Source organism: Macaca fascicularis, chromosome 15 (genome assembly GCF_037993035.2).
Source record: "Macaca fascicularis isolate 582-1 chromosome 15, T2T-MFA8v1.1".
NCBI lineage: Eukaryota > Metazoa > Chordata > Mammalia > Primates > Cercopithecidae > Macaca > Macaca fascicularis.
In genome coordinates, this window is record NC_088389.1 from 68,181,536 (window position 1) to 68,198,252 (window position 16,717).

At 33.8% G+C, this 16,717-nt stretch overlaps 1 long non-coding RNA gene and 1 pseudogene across 1 annotated transcript; both read left to right on the forward strand.

Moving 5' to 3' along the window:
- LOC102129251 (keratin, type I cytoskeletal 18 pseudogene) lies at positions 1-1,633 on the forward strand (annotated as a pseudogene).
- Positions 1,634-2,220: 587 nt separating this feature from the next.
- Positions 2,221-16,443, forward strand: LOC135967558 (uncharacterized). Its single transcript, XR_010581732.1, has 2 exons — positions 2,221-2,345; positions 15,433-16,443. It is a non-coding gene; the product is annotated as an uncharacterized lncRNA (long non-coding RNA).
- Positions 16,444-16,717: the final 274 nt, after the last annotated feature.

Below are 16,717 nucleotides of genomic sequence, written 5' to 3' on the forward strand. Positions count from 1 at the left end.
GGTAGGGCTAGCGAATTGACTGAAAAAAGGTACGTTACCAAACTCTTTATGTTGCTATTTATGTTACCAAACGATTTATTCCTCATTTAAAATGACCTTGGTCAAAAATGCATTGCATTGTGGATTTATAATGGGTGAAATTTATTATACAGAAACTGATAATATAACTGATCAAAATAAAATAAAAGATAATAAAGGATGCTATGAACAAGCTTATGTAATAACAATTTGGATAAAGCAAAGTTCATGAAAAAAACACAACTTATCAAAACCAATTCAAAAAATAACAGAAAATGTGGTCATCGGCAAAGCCTAAGTCCTGTCCTCTCGCTCACCTCCCCGAACAGCATGAGCTTCACCACTTGCTCCACCTTCTCCACCAACTACCGATCCCTGAGCTCTGTCCAGGTGCCCAGCTATGGCACCTGGACAGCCAGCAGTGCAGCCAGCGTCAATGCAGGCGAGGGCTCTGGTTCCCGGATCTCTGTGTTCCGCTCCACCAGCTTCCCAGGTGGCATGGAGTCCAGGGGCCCGGCCTTGGCAATGGCCAGGGGTCTAGCAGGAATGGGGAGGCATCCAGAACAAGAAGGAGACCATGCAAAGCTTGACCGACGGCCTGGTTTACTACTTGGACAGAGTGAGGAGCCTGGAGACCGAGAACAGGAAGCTGGAGAGCAAAATCGGGGAACACCTGGAAAAGAAGGGACCTCAGGGCAGAGACTGGAGCCATTACTTCAAGACTGTTCAGGACCTGAGGGCTCCGATCTTCGCAAATACCACAGACAATGTCCGCATTGTAAAGCAGATCGACAATACCCCACCTGCTGCTGATGGCTTTAGAGTCAAGTATGAGACAGAGCTGGTCATGCGCCAGTCTGTGGAGAACAACATCCGTGGGCTCCGCAAGGTCATTGATGACACCAATTTCACTCCGCTGCAGCTGGAGACAGAGATTGAGGCTCTCAATGAGAAGCTGTTGTTTATGAAGAAGAACCGTGAAGAGGAAATAAAAGGCCTGCAAGCCCAGATTGCACCTCTAGGATAACTGTGGAGGTAGATGCCCCCAAATCTCAGGACCTCGCCAAGATCATGACAGACATCTGGGTCCAATATGACGAGCTGGCTCGCAAGAACCGAGAAGAGCTGGACAAGTACTGGTCTAGGCAGATTGAGGAGAGCACCACAGTGGTCACCACGCAGACCCCTGAGGTTGGATCTGCTGAGGTGACGTTCACGGAGCTGAGACCTACAGTCCAGTCCTTGGAGATCGACCTGGACTTGATGAGAAATCTGAAGGCCAGCTTGGAAAACAGCCTGAGGGAGGTGGAGGTCCACTACGCCCTACAGATGGAACAGTTCAACGGGATCCTGCTGCACCTGGAGTCAGAGTTGGCACAGACCCGGGCAGAGGAGTAGCACCAGGCCTAGGAGTACCAGGTTATGCTGAACATCAAGGTCAACCTGGAGGCTGAGATCGCCACCTACCGCCGCCTGCTGGAAAATGGCGAAGACTTCAATCTTGGTGATGCCCTGGACAGCAGAAACTCCATGCAAACCATACAAAACACCACCCTCCTGATAGTGAATGCCAAAGTGGCATCTGATCAACACCACCAAAGTTCTGAGACATTAAGCCGGAGAAGCAGGGTACTCTTTGGGGAGCAGGAGACCAATGAAAAGTTCAGAGGTCATTGGATGTCAAAAAAAAAAAAAAAAAAAAAAAGGAAAGAAATAATAGAAAAATCTTAAAAAATCCTGTAAGAACATTGAATTCTAAATAACGCTTTCCAAAAACAACAAATTCCAATCTCAGATGGTTTGCAAGTAAATAAGTAAATTTGTACAAATAAGTATGGTAGAAATATCACTAAAATCGCATAAACTCAGAAAGAACTAACAAAGAGGAACACTTGCCAATTCATTTTAGGAGGCCAGAATAATTTTCATATGAAAATTTGATGCCCCCTCAAGAAAAAAACTAGATAAAAAAAGAAAAATTGCGGAACAATGTTTAAACAATTGCATGATTAAACCAACGAGTCCCGAACAAGTTATTAGCCATTCAAATCCAATGATATATAAAAACTATACTGCATCATGTATAGATAATCCAATGTGTGACAATATCATATAAATGAAAAATGCAATATACTTGAACATCAACTCGTGATTCAATGCAATATGCAACTTAATAACAAGTAATTTTTTCAATAGGTGCAGAAACGTTTTTGATAAAATTCAACAAATGGGCATGATAAAAATTAAGTCTCAGCAAAATAAGCAAGGACATGAACATTTTTAATGTGAAAAACCACATCAACAACAAAAAACTGTGCAACTAAAACGTAAGTTATTAGAAAAATATTTGATGCTTTTCCTCTAAAATTGTGTAAAAGCTGTATGTGTCCAGTAACAATATTTTTGCTTGTCACAGACCAGAGTCCTAACTAATGCAAGAAGTCAATATAAAGAAACAGAATATTAATGTAAGAAATGCATAAGGCTGACATTTATAAACAGTTAGCATAATTGTTTCATAGAAATCTAAATGATACATTATTAACAAACTAATTTAGAAAATTTGACCTGTACATAATGAATATACAGTAGTCCACCGCTTATTCATGGGGGATGCTTTCCAAGACCCGCAGTGAATGCCTGAAACTTCATATAGTACTAAAACCTATATATACAATGCTTTTTCCTATACAAATATACCTATGATAAAGTTTAATGTATAAGTTAGGAAGAGTACTAGATTAACAACAATAACAATAGAACCCATAATAATACAGAACAATTATAACAATATGCCAACATCACTGCTCTTGCACTTTGGGGTCATTATTAAGTAAGATACAGGTTTCTGGAACATAAGCACTGTGACAGAGCAACAGTTAACAGATAACCAAGAAGGCTACTTAAGTGACCACGGGGTGGTGAGTGGCTTCTACAGCATGAATCTGCTGAACACGGGGGATTCACATCCCAGGCAGGAGGGAGCTGGATGACTTGAGAATTCATCACTCTACTCCAAACAGTGTGTAATTTTAAACTTTTGAGTTGTTTGTCTGCAATCTTTCATTTAATATTTTCAGACAATGGTTGCCTGTGGGTTACTGAAACCTACAACCATGAAAAACATAACCATGGATAAGGGGAGACTACTATAGAAGTAACTCATTGTTATATTTTTTGAGACTTTTATACTGACAAATTTAATTCCAGGCTGGATTAGAAGTTGTTGGTATTTTGGGCATGTAAACCATCAATTGATGTCCCATATGTTTATAGACTGGAAAAAAAAGTCAGAAGTTCTGCTACCCTCTAGGAGTGCAGGTTAACCATCATCCTCTTGGGACAGTCACAGGAAGGGTAATGAGAAACAATACATTTCAGATGGAAAAACAAAGAGTCCCAACAATATTTGTATGGGGTTACTTCTCTCAGAAATGAATTTGAGCATAATAAAGAAATGTTCTCTTCCTTCAAAACAAGGGCTACCTGGCTTTGGAATTGTTATGAACCAATGACATGTGTCTGCTTCCCTTTCTTTCCCTTTCTGAATGCAGATGCTTACTGTAGTTATCCTTTGTCCTGTTGATGTGCATTGGCTGTGTGTAGGAAAATAATTTCTCTTTTCAGTCCATATTTCTCCATATTTAGATAAACCACATTTGTAACTTCTGTGTAGATGGTCATGAACTCTGACTTTGAGCCTGATGAGCAGATGGCATAAGAATGTGATGGTGCCTTCTTTGGGGGGAGGTAAGGAAAATATATATTTTGCATATGAAAAGGAGGAAAATGAATATTTCTCTCCAGGAGTGTGGAAAGTATTCTACTGCATTCTTTATAATTTTTGACTCAATTTTTTCAGTAATAGAATTATATAATACACTCATTACTATGTGAGATCTTTGCCTCTTTAACTTTGGACTTGGTCACATGACTTGCTTTGTTTATGGAATATGAGCTAAAGTGACACATTCAAGAAGAAACTTGAAGTTACATTTTGTGATTGAGCTCAGCCCTGCTTTCTTCCTTTTCGCTTTGGTAATTGGCATGTTCACAATAGGGCTGCCCTCTTTCCAGAGATAAAATTCTCTGGGAGTTATGCCAAGCACTACCTACAAAAGCTGCAAGGGCAGCAGTTATAGTTGAACTGCAGATGGTGACATGTGAATTGAGCAAGAAATGACCATAATTGTAACTAGCTAAGCTTTGGGGGTTACTTATTACAAAGCAATGCTGACAAGTACATAAATCTGCCTCACAAAATGAACCATTAAATATTATCTATTCTAAACTGAGTCAGACACTCTGAGAAACAGTTGAATATTGACAGAGAAAATAAAGCCTCTGGATATCCAGCTTCTTATAATTTACACATATTCATTGAGTTTTAATTTTAACTAAGGAAGCATTCTGGGATATACAAATACAAATGTGATCCATTTTGTGTCTTCAAATAATGTAAAATTTTAATGGGGTGAAAATTCAGAACTGTAACTGCTGCAAGATGTGATTTTGTAGTTAAAACAATGGAAGCACAATTCTGGTGTAAGAATACTAGGAAGTGAGGAGAAGACTACCTCCAAACTAACTATCAGGTGACTGACTATCAGGTGGTGATCTCGTGAAATAAAGAGGGTTTAGGAAGTGCAGGAGAAAAGGTAAGAAATGCTAAATGTGATGCATTTCCTTCTACTCTGTCGACTTAATTCCTTCCTTTGCTTTCTAACATTAAGCTTTACTTCCCTAATTTTTTGTTGTTTGTTTTTGCCTTAGTCAGGAAATTTGTTAGTAAGAAAAAGGAGACTGCTATCAGATGGAAAGAAATACTAAAAGCCTAATTGGGACTTAAAACCAAGTCTTCTATTGCCATTGAAAAATCATATTACACATGTCTTGAAATTCCACAGCAACTAAAACATAGAAAGTAAGCTCCAAACTATTCATTTTACCTAAGAACATTTTTTTTCCGTTTAATAATTAGTAGGGAAAAGGAAAGAATCAAAGAAAACTAAAACCTGATTCAGAGAAAAGGTCTTTTTTTCTCAAGTTGCAAAAGTATATCAAATTAAAACTCTCCAAATTTTTAAAATAATTTATAAAAATATAAATAGTTACATATTTATATAATGTATCAATATAACACTGGAAATATTTAATACTGTGAAATCTATGCCCATTTCAAACAATGATACAATGTGTAACTCAACTCTCAACATCTCAGCTGAGTGTATATATCAATTTTTAAAATCGCCAAAATCAGAACATGATTGCTTGCTTGAGTTAAACAAGTCCCTGGAATAAAATTGTGCTCAGTGTAATAACTTCTTCAGGTTTATTCAGATATGTCAGGGGTTGACAAGATAATTTACAGATTTGAAGAGTTGGAGGGTTTATTATAGACAATCCTTTACAGCCACATCTCATTAGAAGTTAGGAAATTGAAGACCAGGGAGATTAAATTACTTTCTCAGAGAGAGAGGTAATTAGTAATATAGCCAGGCTTCTATCTTCTAATATCATTCTCTATTCACTATATCTCAAGTGTAGATATACAAACGGGCTAACTTTTACTTTCTCTTTTTTTTTTAAATTGTAAACCTGGTAGGTCAACTCCAGCAGGTGGATGCTGACCAGGATGGCCCTGGGGAAGTTCTGTCTTTTTGTATTGCTCTAAGAGTAACTAGGTCTGTGGCTGTCCTGTTCCAACTCCAGGGTAGAAGTTAATTCTCCCAAAATGCTTCTGTATTCCTCTGAAAAAAAAAAGAAAAAAGGAGTGTGCTGTAGGAAAGCAATCTCAGAATCACCAAATGCATTTGAACTAAAATGTTTTGTGCCCATTTATTTAAAAACAACACAATTACAGATTGTAGCTTCCCAAGAATATGTGTACACTTTTATATATGAGTCATTGGTGTGGTAAATACCAACTTAATGACCTTGGTTTTCTGAAGTGAAAAAAAATTGGGGGCTTTTTGGGAGTAATCAGGAATCGATATATTCAGAATATGGATATATGGCTATTGTAGTCATCCTTCATCTCTAGGCTGTGTCTTGGTCACTGTGATAACAATTGAAACAGTGTTAGTTTGGCACTTTAGTGTTTTAGGAAACAAAAAGCTCTTTCCTTTAGGGCAGAAGGGCTAATTGCAAGGATATAACAGTTTTGTAAGCTGATAAATAAATTAATTATAATTTATTTATTTCAGGGTTGAATAATAAATCTACAATATGTTTGGTTACTCACATTTTTTGGTCATCCCCTCTGAACTAAGTATTAATTCTTTTCTATTCTCCTGACTCCTCCAATGTGTACTTCAGCTTCTCTCTGGGTCTTATTTTCTTCCTGCTTGTATAATTCTTTCTAGATTTGCTGCATTTCCTATGTGAATTTTATACTCAGAACCTCTTGGGAATCTGAGGCTGACTGGAAAGTCACTATATATTGGGAAGATTTACTTCACCAGACACCTTAGTAAAAGAAGCGTATCGGTTCCCTAATCTGTCAATGGTAGTCTTTAGATAACAAGCTGATTTCTGGTTTTCAGTCCAAAGTGGAAAGGATAACAAAGCCATGTGATTAAATCACGGCAACAGAAATATAATTATGATAATAATAATAGGTAAACTTTTCTAAGTGCTTAATATGTATCAGACACATTTCAAAGCACTTTGCATGTATTTGCCTATTCAATCTTAATTACAAATCCATGAAGTTAGAACCATTACTACTCCCAGTTCATGAATGAAGTTCTGAAGAGTTTAGTTGTTTGTCCAAGAGAGCATAAATACTAAGGCATTACTTTTGATTTTTTTAAGACAGGAACTTTAGACTTTGAGCTACCATATATTTAGCACTTTCCTGAATTCACGGGGATATAAAACTAATTAAATCACTTTGAAAACTATTATGTGACATTTGTATGTACATTATAGTTAGTAATACAGTACTCTACTATAATATAATACTCTATGACCTATGTTTGCCTTCCTAAATTGTGTAATGTCTGTGTCCATATGACTGGGATTGTTTGGAACTTCTAAAAGATAAAATGAATCATAACATTTGGAGACATAATTGCTCTCTCCTGAAGATTATCTTGTCATCTCTTTTCTATGTGCAGCAGCCCCGCTTCTCTTATGAAATAATCCATTCACCACCCAATATGGTTCTTGTTATGGAGGTCACGTAACCACAGTAACAAGCTTGTGATTAATTCGTGAACAATCGTGTGACCTCTGGTTACAGATACTGAGCTAGGAATGGACATGAAGTCCAACTTGGACCAGTCAGAGCTTTTCCCGTTGATGTTATATATAAATAGTAGAGAAAAGTATCTGCCATTCCTCGGAAGCAAGTATATTAAGATAGTGCAACCTGGAGCTCCCTCTAAGCACAACCGCACACGATGCTATTATGAGGAAAACCAAGCAATGTAACATCTCCCCAAGCAAGGACCCCCCAAACTAGAAAGAAACCAAGGAAAAAAGGAAGGACTCAGACAAGGCTAGCTTGCTGAGTACATGAGTTTGTTACAACTTACATACAGGGCATTACTGGGTAGCAGCAGGACAACTCCAGTGATCTGTCCCACTACCTGCCTCTAAGTTGCTTTTAGGATAATTTTTCAGCTATTTGCCTACTGTGTGTAATGAAACTGTTTTTATTTTCATACGTTCTCAAATATGTATTGGGATGTTTAGGTTTTTAGGGACACCTATTCCTCCTCTAGGCACCATGGCCTAGAGGGTACATTTCTCATAACTCACCATAGAAAAGAAGTGAGGCTATGGATCTGATAATTAGCTTGATTTAATCATTACATATTATACACCTATATCAAAACATCATAGAGTCACACAGGTATGTAAAATTATGAATTCTTAATTAAATAATATCAATAAAAAGAAAAATTAAAATAAATTTTAAAATTCTTATAGGGAGGAAAAGTTGCTATGCAGTGTATAGAATAACATAATATCTTGGAAATCAAGAAAATGAAAGTTTAATTTTGTGCTACCAACTTATCCTGTGAGCTATTTGATGCTTGCTTGTTTTCAGTGATACAATCCATAATTCAAATTACAGAGTAAAGAATCATTAATTAATCCATTCTTTTATTTAGACACCTAGTTCAGTGTCCAATGTAGTAGTGAAAAACAGAATCCTAAACAAATAAGCTTTAAAATAAACTATTATAAAGAAATAATAACTAGTGTACATCAATCAGTTAAGTAATACTACATAAAAAATAGGAAAATGCATATGCACCTTTATTAGTTCTTCATTCAGGGATTTAGCATGAGTACAAAATAATGCAATGTATAATATCCTTTTCTGGTCCTCAATGAAGCATGCAAGTATTATTTTTTTTCTCTCAAGCTATTGTTTTACCACAAGGAACAATCTTATCTAATTAGTGTTCATTACTATCTAAAAGTCAATAACTATCCACGGAACTGGGACTAAAAGAATCCTCAGATTCATTTCTAAAGAACATAATCAATGAATGCAAAGATGGGAATTTGAGAATTCATCTTTCTGGCAAATAAAATTTTATCACATGTAACTCATCCACCACAAGCTTGTATAGCTAAGCCCTTGACAGATTAAATGTTTATTGTCAAAAATTGATTGGGTCTGTTTTGAAAATTTAATCTAAATCATCTCTTAATTTGATTTTAGAAATATTTGTTTTTGTTATATTTTTTCTTAATTTCATCCTATGGCACATTTAGTTCCCAGTTGTATTTTTCAGAGTGTCATTAATCACTATAGAATAGAATACATTAGGCCTGATCTTAAGTTAGAATGAATGAACTATATCTATTTCTTTTTAAATTATGTTAACCCTTTTATATTAATAGGAAATGAGTTTTGTTGCAAAATTACATTAACAAATTCAGTGTTACAATATGAAATCAATGAACATTAACTAAAAATCTTGATCTCAGACATGCTGTAGCATTTGGAATTTTATTTTGGCAACTCTTTTACTTGTAAAAATCTAGAGGTAAACCATTGATTACTAATGTCAGTGGCCTTCTTATTCAAATGAACAGTGAAAAAATATTCAGCCATTATTTACACAGAGCTTTCTGTCACTTAAACCATTTGCTAACTTGTTTCCTTTGAAATGTGTTTCACATTTACTCCTATGCTTAAATGTTTTCCATAAATCCTTTCTTATTCAAGCTCATTGAGGTTACCTCTCTTTTTGCTTTCTTGACATCAATACCAATCGATATTGCAACTCTTGATCATCTATACTGATGAATAATAACACAGGCAATCTAAACCAGTGGAAAATATCATATATGGTGCTTTGGAAGACAGTCCCCACAACAATTTTCTTATGGATGCTATTTTACACAGGTGATTAAATAAATTAAGCTGCAATCCTGTGACACAGAACAGTAATATATACTATTAAAGCAGACATGTCTCTTTGATTAGGATAGCTATTATAAAATTAAAATGGCTTGCATATTAAATACTTTTACAAAATAAAGCATTGAAAATATGACAAACCTTGGCATAACGCATAAACTTCTGAAAATCCATGGTGCAAAGGAAAGAGGATATCATTTAGACCACTGAACCTCTTGACATTTGCAATAGAGCTTTGTCATTCCTGTGAACTTCTAGGGAAAAGTCATATTCTATGTATCGACTCACCCTAAATGTTCTCCTTTGGTGTCACGGATTTCATTAAACATCAGCATGACATACATAATCCTCTGCTATAAAATAACTCTTTTAATTTTACTAAAACTTGACACTCTCAGCAGGTCTGCAATTAGGAAGGAATACAGAAATGATGTTTATGTAAGTGTATCTGATTGTATCTCTACCATACTTATGACAGGTTATAAAAATTATAAGAATGATTTAAAAAATTACAAAATTTTGTTATTTTTAACAGTACTACACTGAACATTCTTATAGGTAAATATTTTTGTATGCACTTTTTTCTTAAAGTAACTATCTAAAGATTAATTAGATGGGTCAGATAACATAGATATTTTTAAACCTGCCTGTAATTATTATGTTCTTTTAATCCACTGGCTGTCTGGACATAAATAATTGGAATCTATCCTGACATATGGATAAACTGGCCCCTAGTGTTCTGTCAAAATAAGATTTTTGAGTTATTTTTAAATGCACAACAAGTTATTGTTGACCATAATCACCCTGATGTGACGATTATGCGTTGTATGCCTATATCAAAATATTGCATGTATTTCATAAATATATATACCTACTATGTACACATAATTTTTAAATACGATTTTTGAGACTATAGAATTTAAGATGTTGGCAAAATTATTAAATTAATTCAACCGTGAGGGTAGCCAGTGAGCTGATTATCTTTTCCCAGTTAATATCTCTCTAATTTATTACATACTTTGTTTAACTGCTGAGTCTCTGTAGTTGTTTGAAATATTAATAAACTAATCATGTTGTTATTAATTCTATTTTGTACAGAGAATGTATATAAAATATCAAGGTATTTAAAATTAATTTCTCTTAAAATTATACTAGAATTTGTCATTTGCCCACTTTGCATTTTGATTAACCTTCTACAAGTAACTCAGAGGCTTGAGTTTTTGAGGATGGATTAAGAGGATTCAAAATTACTTTACAACATATTAATTAGAGTATAAATTAGTATTATCATTTCTGATAGCTTAAAAATATATATGCCAACTGACCTATTAATTTAATCTTTAGATAGTGATTTTAAGAAAAAAAGTGCATATAAAAATATTTACCTATAAGAATGTTCATTACACTACTGTGAAAAATAGGAAAATTTTAAGGAAAAGTTCAACCAAAAAGAGTAGGTTTAAATAAATTATGACCCAAGGGACTATTTTTCAATGATAAAAGGTAAAACTGTATATTCTATGAACTTGAATATATAAGCACATTTTATATTTAATATTTTACAATAATTCTAAAAAAGTAATTTTTGAAACTCTATAAATATTATGAACTCGTTTAATATAAAATGTGAATATATAAATATTGGAATGTTTACTAATGTAAAGAGGAATAATTTCTAGAAGATATGTCTCATTTTAATTATCTATTTTTTCTATAATAATTATGATTTGTTCACCATGGAATTATGCCATATCTACATTTAAATTGTACAAGTTTACTAGAACTAACTTATTCTTCAGAGACAATGGTTTTCACATGCCTATCACAGTGAAGCATCTTACCAATGTTGACTTGCTAAATCTATCAGCCCTGATACCCCCTTTATCATTGGAATGCTAGTTATATGAAGTAACATATCCTGAGGTCTGGAGAGTTTGATGCAATTATCCGGGAAAGGAATAAAAGAAGTGTTGGGTCAGTGAGGTGGTAAGGAAGATGATTCTTTTGAGCAGTTGGAAGCATACAACTGTAGCACATTAAACAAGGCAAGAAGCAGGAAGACATTTATAAAGTGCTCGATTATACAGGACTACAGAAACTAACTGAACAAATTCAGATTTCATCCAAAAAGGAACCCAAAACTTCTAAAAGACTGTCAACAAGGAAGCAAAACCAAGCTGCATTAATTGACTTCTCTGTAGTGAACAAATTTGGAAATGAAGACATATACAGTAGGAGTCATGTCTTGTAGTACAAGTAGAAGATGATATTAGGTCAGAGAAAAAATAAAAATAAATACATAAATATAAAAATATTAGGTTAGAGAAATTGGAAGCCATGGTGATTTAAATGCATAACTGAATTTTAAGATATATATATATATATAAAGAAAGAATAAACACAATGATAGATATCTTTATTTTAGTATTTTGATAATATTTTAAAGTTTATATATTCAAAAAATCATGGTTCAATTAAATGTCAATAAAAAAGAGCATTCATTGTCAGAATCCTTGAGTTCATAATTTTGTGTTAGGGTTGAAGACATATTTACTTTATAATTCATTTATTAAGAATTTACTAATAAATAACCCTAGGAACATAGAAGCAGTAATCTAGTAAATTCAAAACTTCATGATATTTTCTCAAATAATGAGTTGCATGTTTTAATTCATTAAGTCTATTGGTATGTGAGATTGTGCATTTAATGCAGACAATTTCTGCTGTATAATGAAGGTATTTGTATTCATTTAACTTTCCGACTTCAAAAGGTAGATTGATGAGTTTTTCAATGTGATTATCATTTAATTTTTCTTCCACATCTGTGAAAATAGAAATTGAAGTTCATACAGAACTTTAAAATAGAATTCTGGGTCACATTCTTTGATTCAGAGTTTTGCTTAGATTATGATGTAGGATAAATGTCTAAGGCATAAAGGTTTGTATAAATTAGACTTCAATTTGTTATTCTATCAAATGGTACACTAGACAATTTTTTTCAGCAGACTATTAACATTATTGGAATGTTGGATAAAAATATATGTATGAATGGTGTGGCAGGTTGATTCTAAAGGTAGATGTCGTTATCCCAACTCCTGATGTTCGTGCTTTGTGTGATTATCTCCTTTTAAGAGTTCCTGTGATGTGCTTCTAACCAATAGAATGCAGCAGAGGTATCTGATTATGCATACATGATTAGTGATGGCATCTTGCTATAGTGTCTTCCTTTCCTTTTGTGGCTTTAAGGAAACAAGTGGCCATGTTGAGTGATCGCTCATGCCAAGAAAATTTGGACAACTTCTAGAAGCTGAAAGTAGCCTTCTGTTGAAAGCCAGCAAAAACCAAACAATAACAACAACAAAACAAGCAAAAAAACCAAACCAAAACAAAAAACAGAAAACAAACAAACAAAAACAAAAAACCTTCAACACCCACAAAGAAATGAATTCTGCCAACCACCTGAGTGAACTTAGTAGCAAATCTTACCATGGTGAACCTCAGCTAAGACTTCAGCCCTAGCCAACACTCACCTAGGTGGTACTCAGATTTCAAGCCAGAGAAGCAGTGAGAAAATAAATACCTGCTGTTTTAAGCAGGTATGTTTAGAGCAATGCTTTTGTACAGCAATAGAAACTAACAGGGATGGTTTGTGAGTATACTCAAGGGCAAATAAATGATGAGAATTCATCCTCCAACACAGCGACTCCAACTTAATAAGGTTCCTTTGGGCTGCCAGTCTGGAGAATATGTCAAACATGTTAACAGATAAAACAAAGTTGTTTTATATATGCTCCTTACGTTCTCAGTTGTAATAATGAGCACTCCAAATAGTAGGTTTGATTTAGATTGAAGTGATCCTTCCAGAAACAACTCTTTTTATTTAGCATTCTCTGGAAGGTGTGGCAGTAGAAATATATTTACTTAAAGATCGTTAACAAAGTATTTAGATCCTGTTGAGAGAAACAATCGTTCTTCATAAATGTTGGCAAATTTGTCTTTTACTACAACTATGTAAAGACAAAAATGATATAATCAAAGTCAGAATACTTGAAGACTTAGGAGAATACTTTCTATTTGGTAACATTTCAGCTTACATTGAGAAGAAAGGTAAATTTGGAATATAGAAGCACTGGGAGATTATCTGCCATGTGTTATTTGAGGCTTGATCATGTTTGTGTTCCCCAAATATCTTCCTCCTTCCCTTGATTTTTTTCTCTTAAGTTGATAATAAGTATGTTACTGACACTTCTTGAGATCAGTATCTACTCTCTCTCTCTTAATTCCACTGAAATCGAGCCTTTTATCTGATCATTAATATCTAAAAGTGATGATGAACATAGAAGTGGTGTCATTACATAGTCAGAGCAGAGAGCAAGTCTGTGGCCATTCCTGCAGTACAGAAGGCAGCATATTTAAGATTTTTTTTTTTTTTTTAATACTTGACTACACACACGTTTTGGTATATATTGAAATTTATAATTTAAAAGCCAAATGGCCGTGTAAGTTCCACCCCTCCTCGCATTGGCTTACTACCTGTTAAGAATGTTTCTGGACCGGGCGCGGTGGCTCACGCCTATAATCCCAGCACTTTGGGAGGTCGAGGTGGGCGGATTTCCTGAGCTCAGGAGTTCGAGACCAGCCTGGGCTACACGGTGAAACCCCATCTCTACTAAAATACAAAAAGTTGGCTGGACGTGGCAGCATGTGTCTGTATTCCCAGCTACTCAGGAGGCTGAGGCAGGAGAATCCCTTGAACCCAGGAGGCGGAGCTTGCACTGAGCCTAGATCGCGCCATTGCACTCCAGCCTGGGCGATAGACCAGAACTCCATCTCAAAAATTAAAAATAAACTAAAAGAAAAAAATAGAATGTTTCCTTATTTATGTGTTTTCTGACAATGAAAACGAACATTGTATTTTTCAAAATACTAAAAAGATCATTAACAACTAAAGAAAAACAAGTTCTGTGTTACTAAATTTTGGTTATCAAATCAAAGAATTGCATAGGTAAATCAAGATAGTGAACCACTGCTGTTTACAAAATCTTCTCGATGACAAGAAAAATATACATCTGAAAACAAATTTAGATCTCTATAGCCTTGTATGTAGTATATAATTGCAGATATAGTTACTAATTCTAAAAAGTTTCTTTATAATTTTAAAGTAAATTTTTATGTAACATTATAATATATCCTGAACATTTCCATATCTTTGAATTAACACATTATATTTACATACAAAATGTTTTCCAGATATTGTTTGTATAAAATATATTTGTATGTTTTTTGTGTCAGAAATTTATTTTATCTTTTTAAAATATCTAATTTTTTATAATTTATAATGATGAATATACATGCACAAAATGTCTAAATTATAAAATATGAGTAACTTTGGGGGAAAATGCACACGTATGTGTTTTGTTAATTTTGAGCATTTTATGTATTTTAAAAAGTGAAAATTATGTATGTACACAAAACTGTTAAGTATATTGCCAAATTTTCATGGCCTAAAGTTTTTTTTCTTTTCTGATCATATAAATTCCTAGCCAATTTTTGTCCTGTTTAATCTACAATAAAAAATATAAAGAATTATTTTCCTTTAACAACGAATTCTCAGGTTACTCTATGACAAAATTTATTCATATTGAAACATTATTTTTAAGCTATCTTCTTCTTTTGATATATATGAATTTTGTATATTCAGTGACAAACTGTTCTGGTTTGTCTGGGATTGAGGAGATTCAGTTTTAAAATTAGAACAGTCTTGGGCAAAATCAGAGAATTGATCAACTTATTTCTATATGATTTTTTCCTCAGTATTTTGTGTCAGAAACTTCTCTCTATTCTCTAACTTTCAATTCCCTCTTTTTCTTGGATGTATAACTGGATTATATTTTCTAGCACCTTATACAATTAAATGAAGCCATGTATGCATAATAAGTGAAAGTAATGTGTCCTCATCCAGGCCTTGTGCATTGAAATAGCTCACACATGTTCCTTCAGGTCCTGCTTCCCTTTTGTCTGACCAGGATGAAGAAAGCCACAGTAACTGTAGAAGTCACATGCTGGGTGGCACCTTGGGCAGCCTAGATTCCTGAATGACTGTGTGGAGCTTCCCTTCTGACAAGAAACACAGCTTTGGACTGTTGTGCAAAAATAAACTTCTATTTTATTTGAACTAGTATGAATTCTGAATTGATCTGTCATAGTTGCTAGAGTTAAAATGCCCAATACATTGTTTCAATATTTAACAATATTTGCTTAGTTACAAAGGTCATCACTAAGCTGCTAATGAGGTTTATGTATGTGGAAGAATGATCTGAGATTGTCATAGCTATTTTTGGAATCACATATGTTATTGCATAAAGCAAATTAAAAATATTAGGTAAAATTGGGGGAAAAAAAAACTATTGAGATAATTGGAATTAGTCCAGATTGCCAAAGGTTAAAAGAAGTTTTATTTTATGTGAAAGAGATTAAAAAATCACAGTGGAACTTTTGTTAGTAGTGGTGATGTTAAGAGTAATTTAATAGACTGAAATAATTGGCATCTCAGTTTTATGTATTTAATATATTTATTTTTAGGATCATCCTTCACAATTCTAACTGGATCTTTTATAACTTGACTGTAAAATTATATTTAAATTTAGTCATTCAAAACTCAAAAACAATACCTTATTCATTTCTAAAAGTAAAATTGATTAAAAGTAAAATGTGTTCTCAAAGCCTCCTGCTGAATGTCACAGACATACTATAGCCACGGAAAATTTAAAAATTAGAAAAAAAATTCAGTGAACAAAGATGGATCTAAAATGAATCAGAAAGAATGTTTTCTCATTACACGAGGAGAATAAGGGGAAATTCATGGGTTAAAAATTAATAAAGATTATGCTGGTATACTTAACTTATGTCAGATAAAATGAAGGTATTTGTAGGGGGAATTGACAATATTAATCTTTTAGCTTCAATTTTCATTAAATAAAAGATGTGAAATAATACAACTTTCCAAAAATAAAGTTGGCTGTGCTTCCAAATCATAATCAATGCTTGAACTTATTTATTAAATTATAGGTTTAAAGCTATTATTGTAAATGCAAGTTTCCTGCTAGAAATCAGTTTAAATTTTTTCTCGCAGCTTTATTAAGGCATAATTGACAAATAAAAATTGTATATATTTATGATGTAAAAAATGATGTTTGAAAATATGTATACATTGTGAAAAGATAACTTACACATCACACCACATAATTACCTACTTTTTGTTTTTGAAAACACATTTAAAATCTACTGTTTTAGCAAATTCTCCGTATAAGT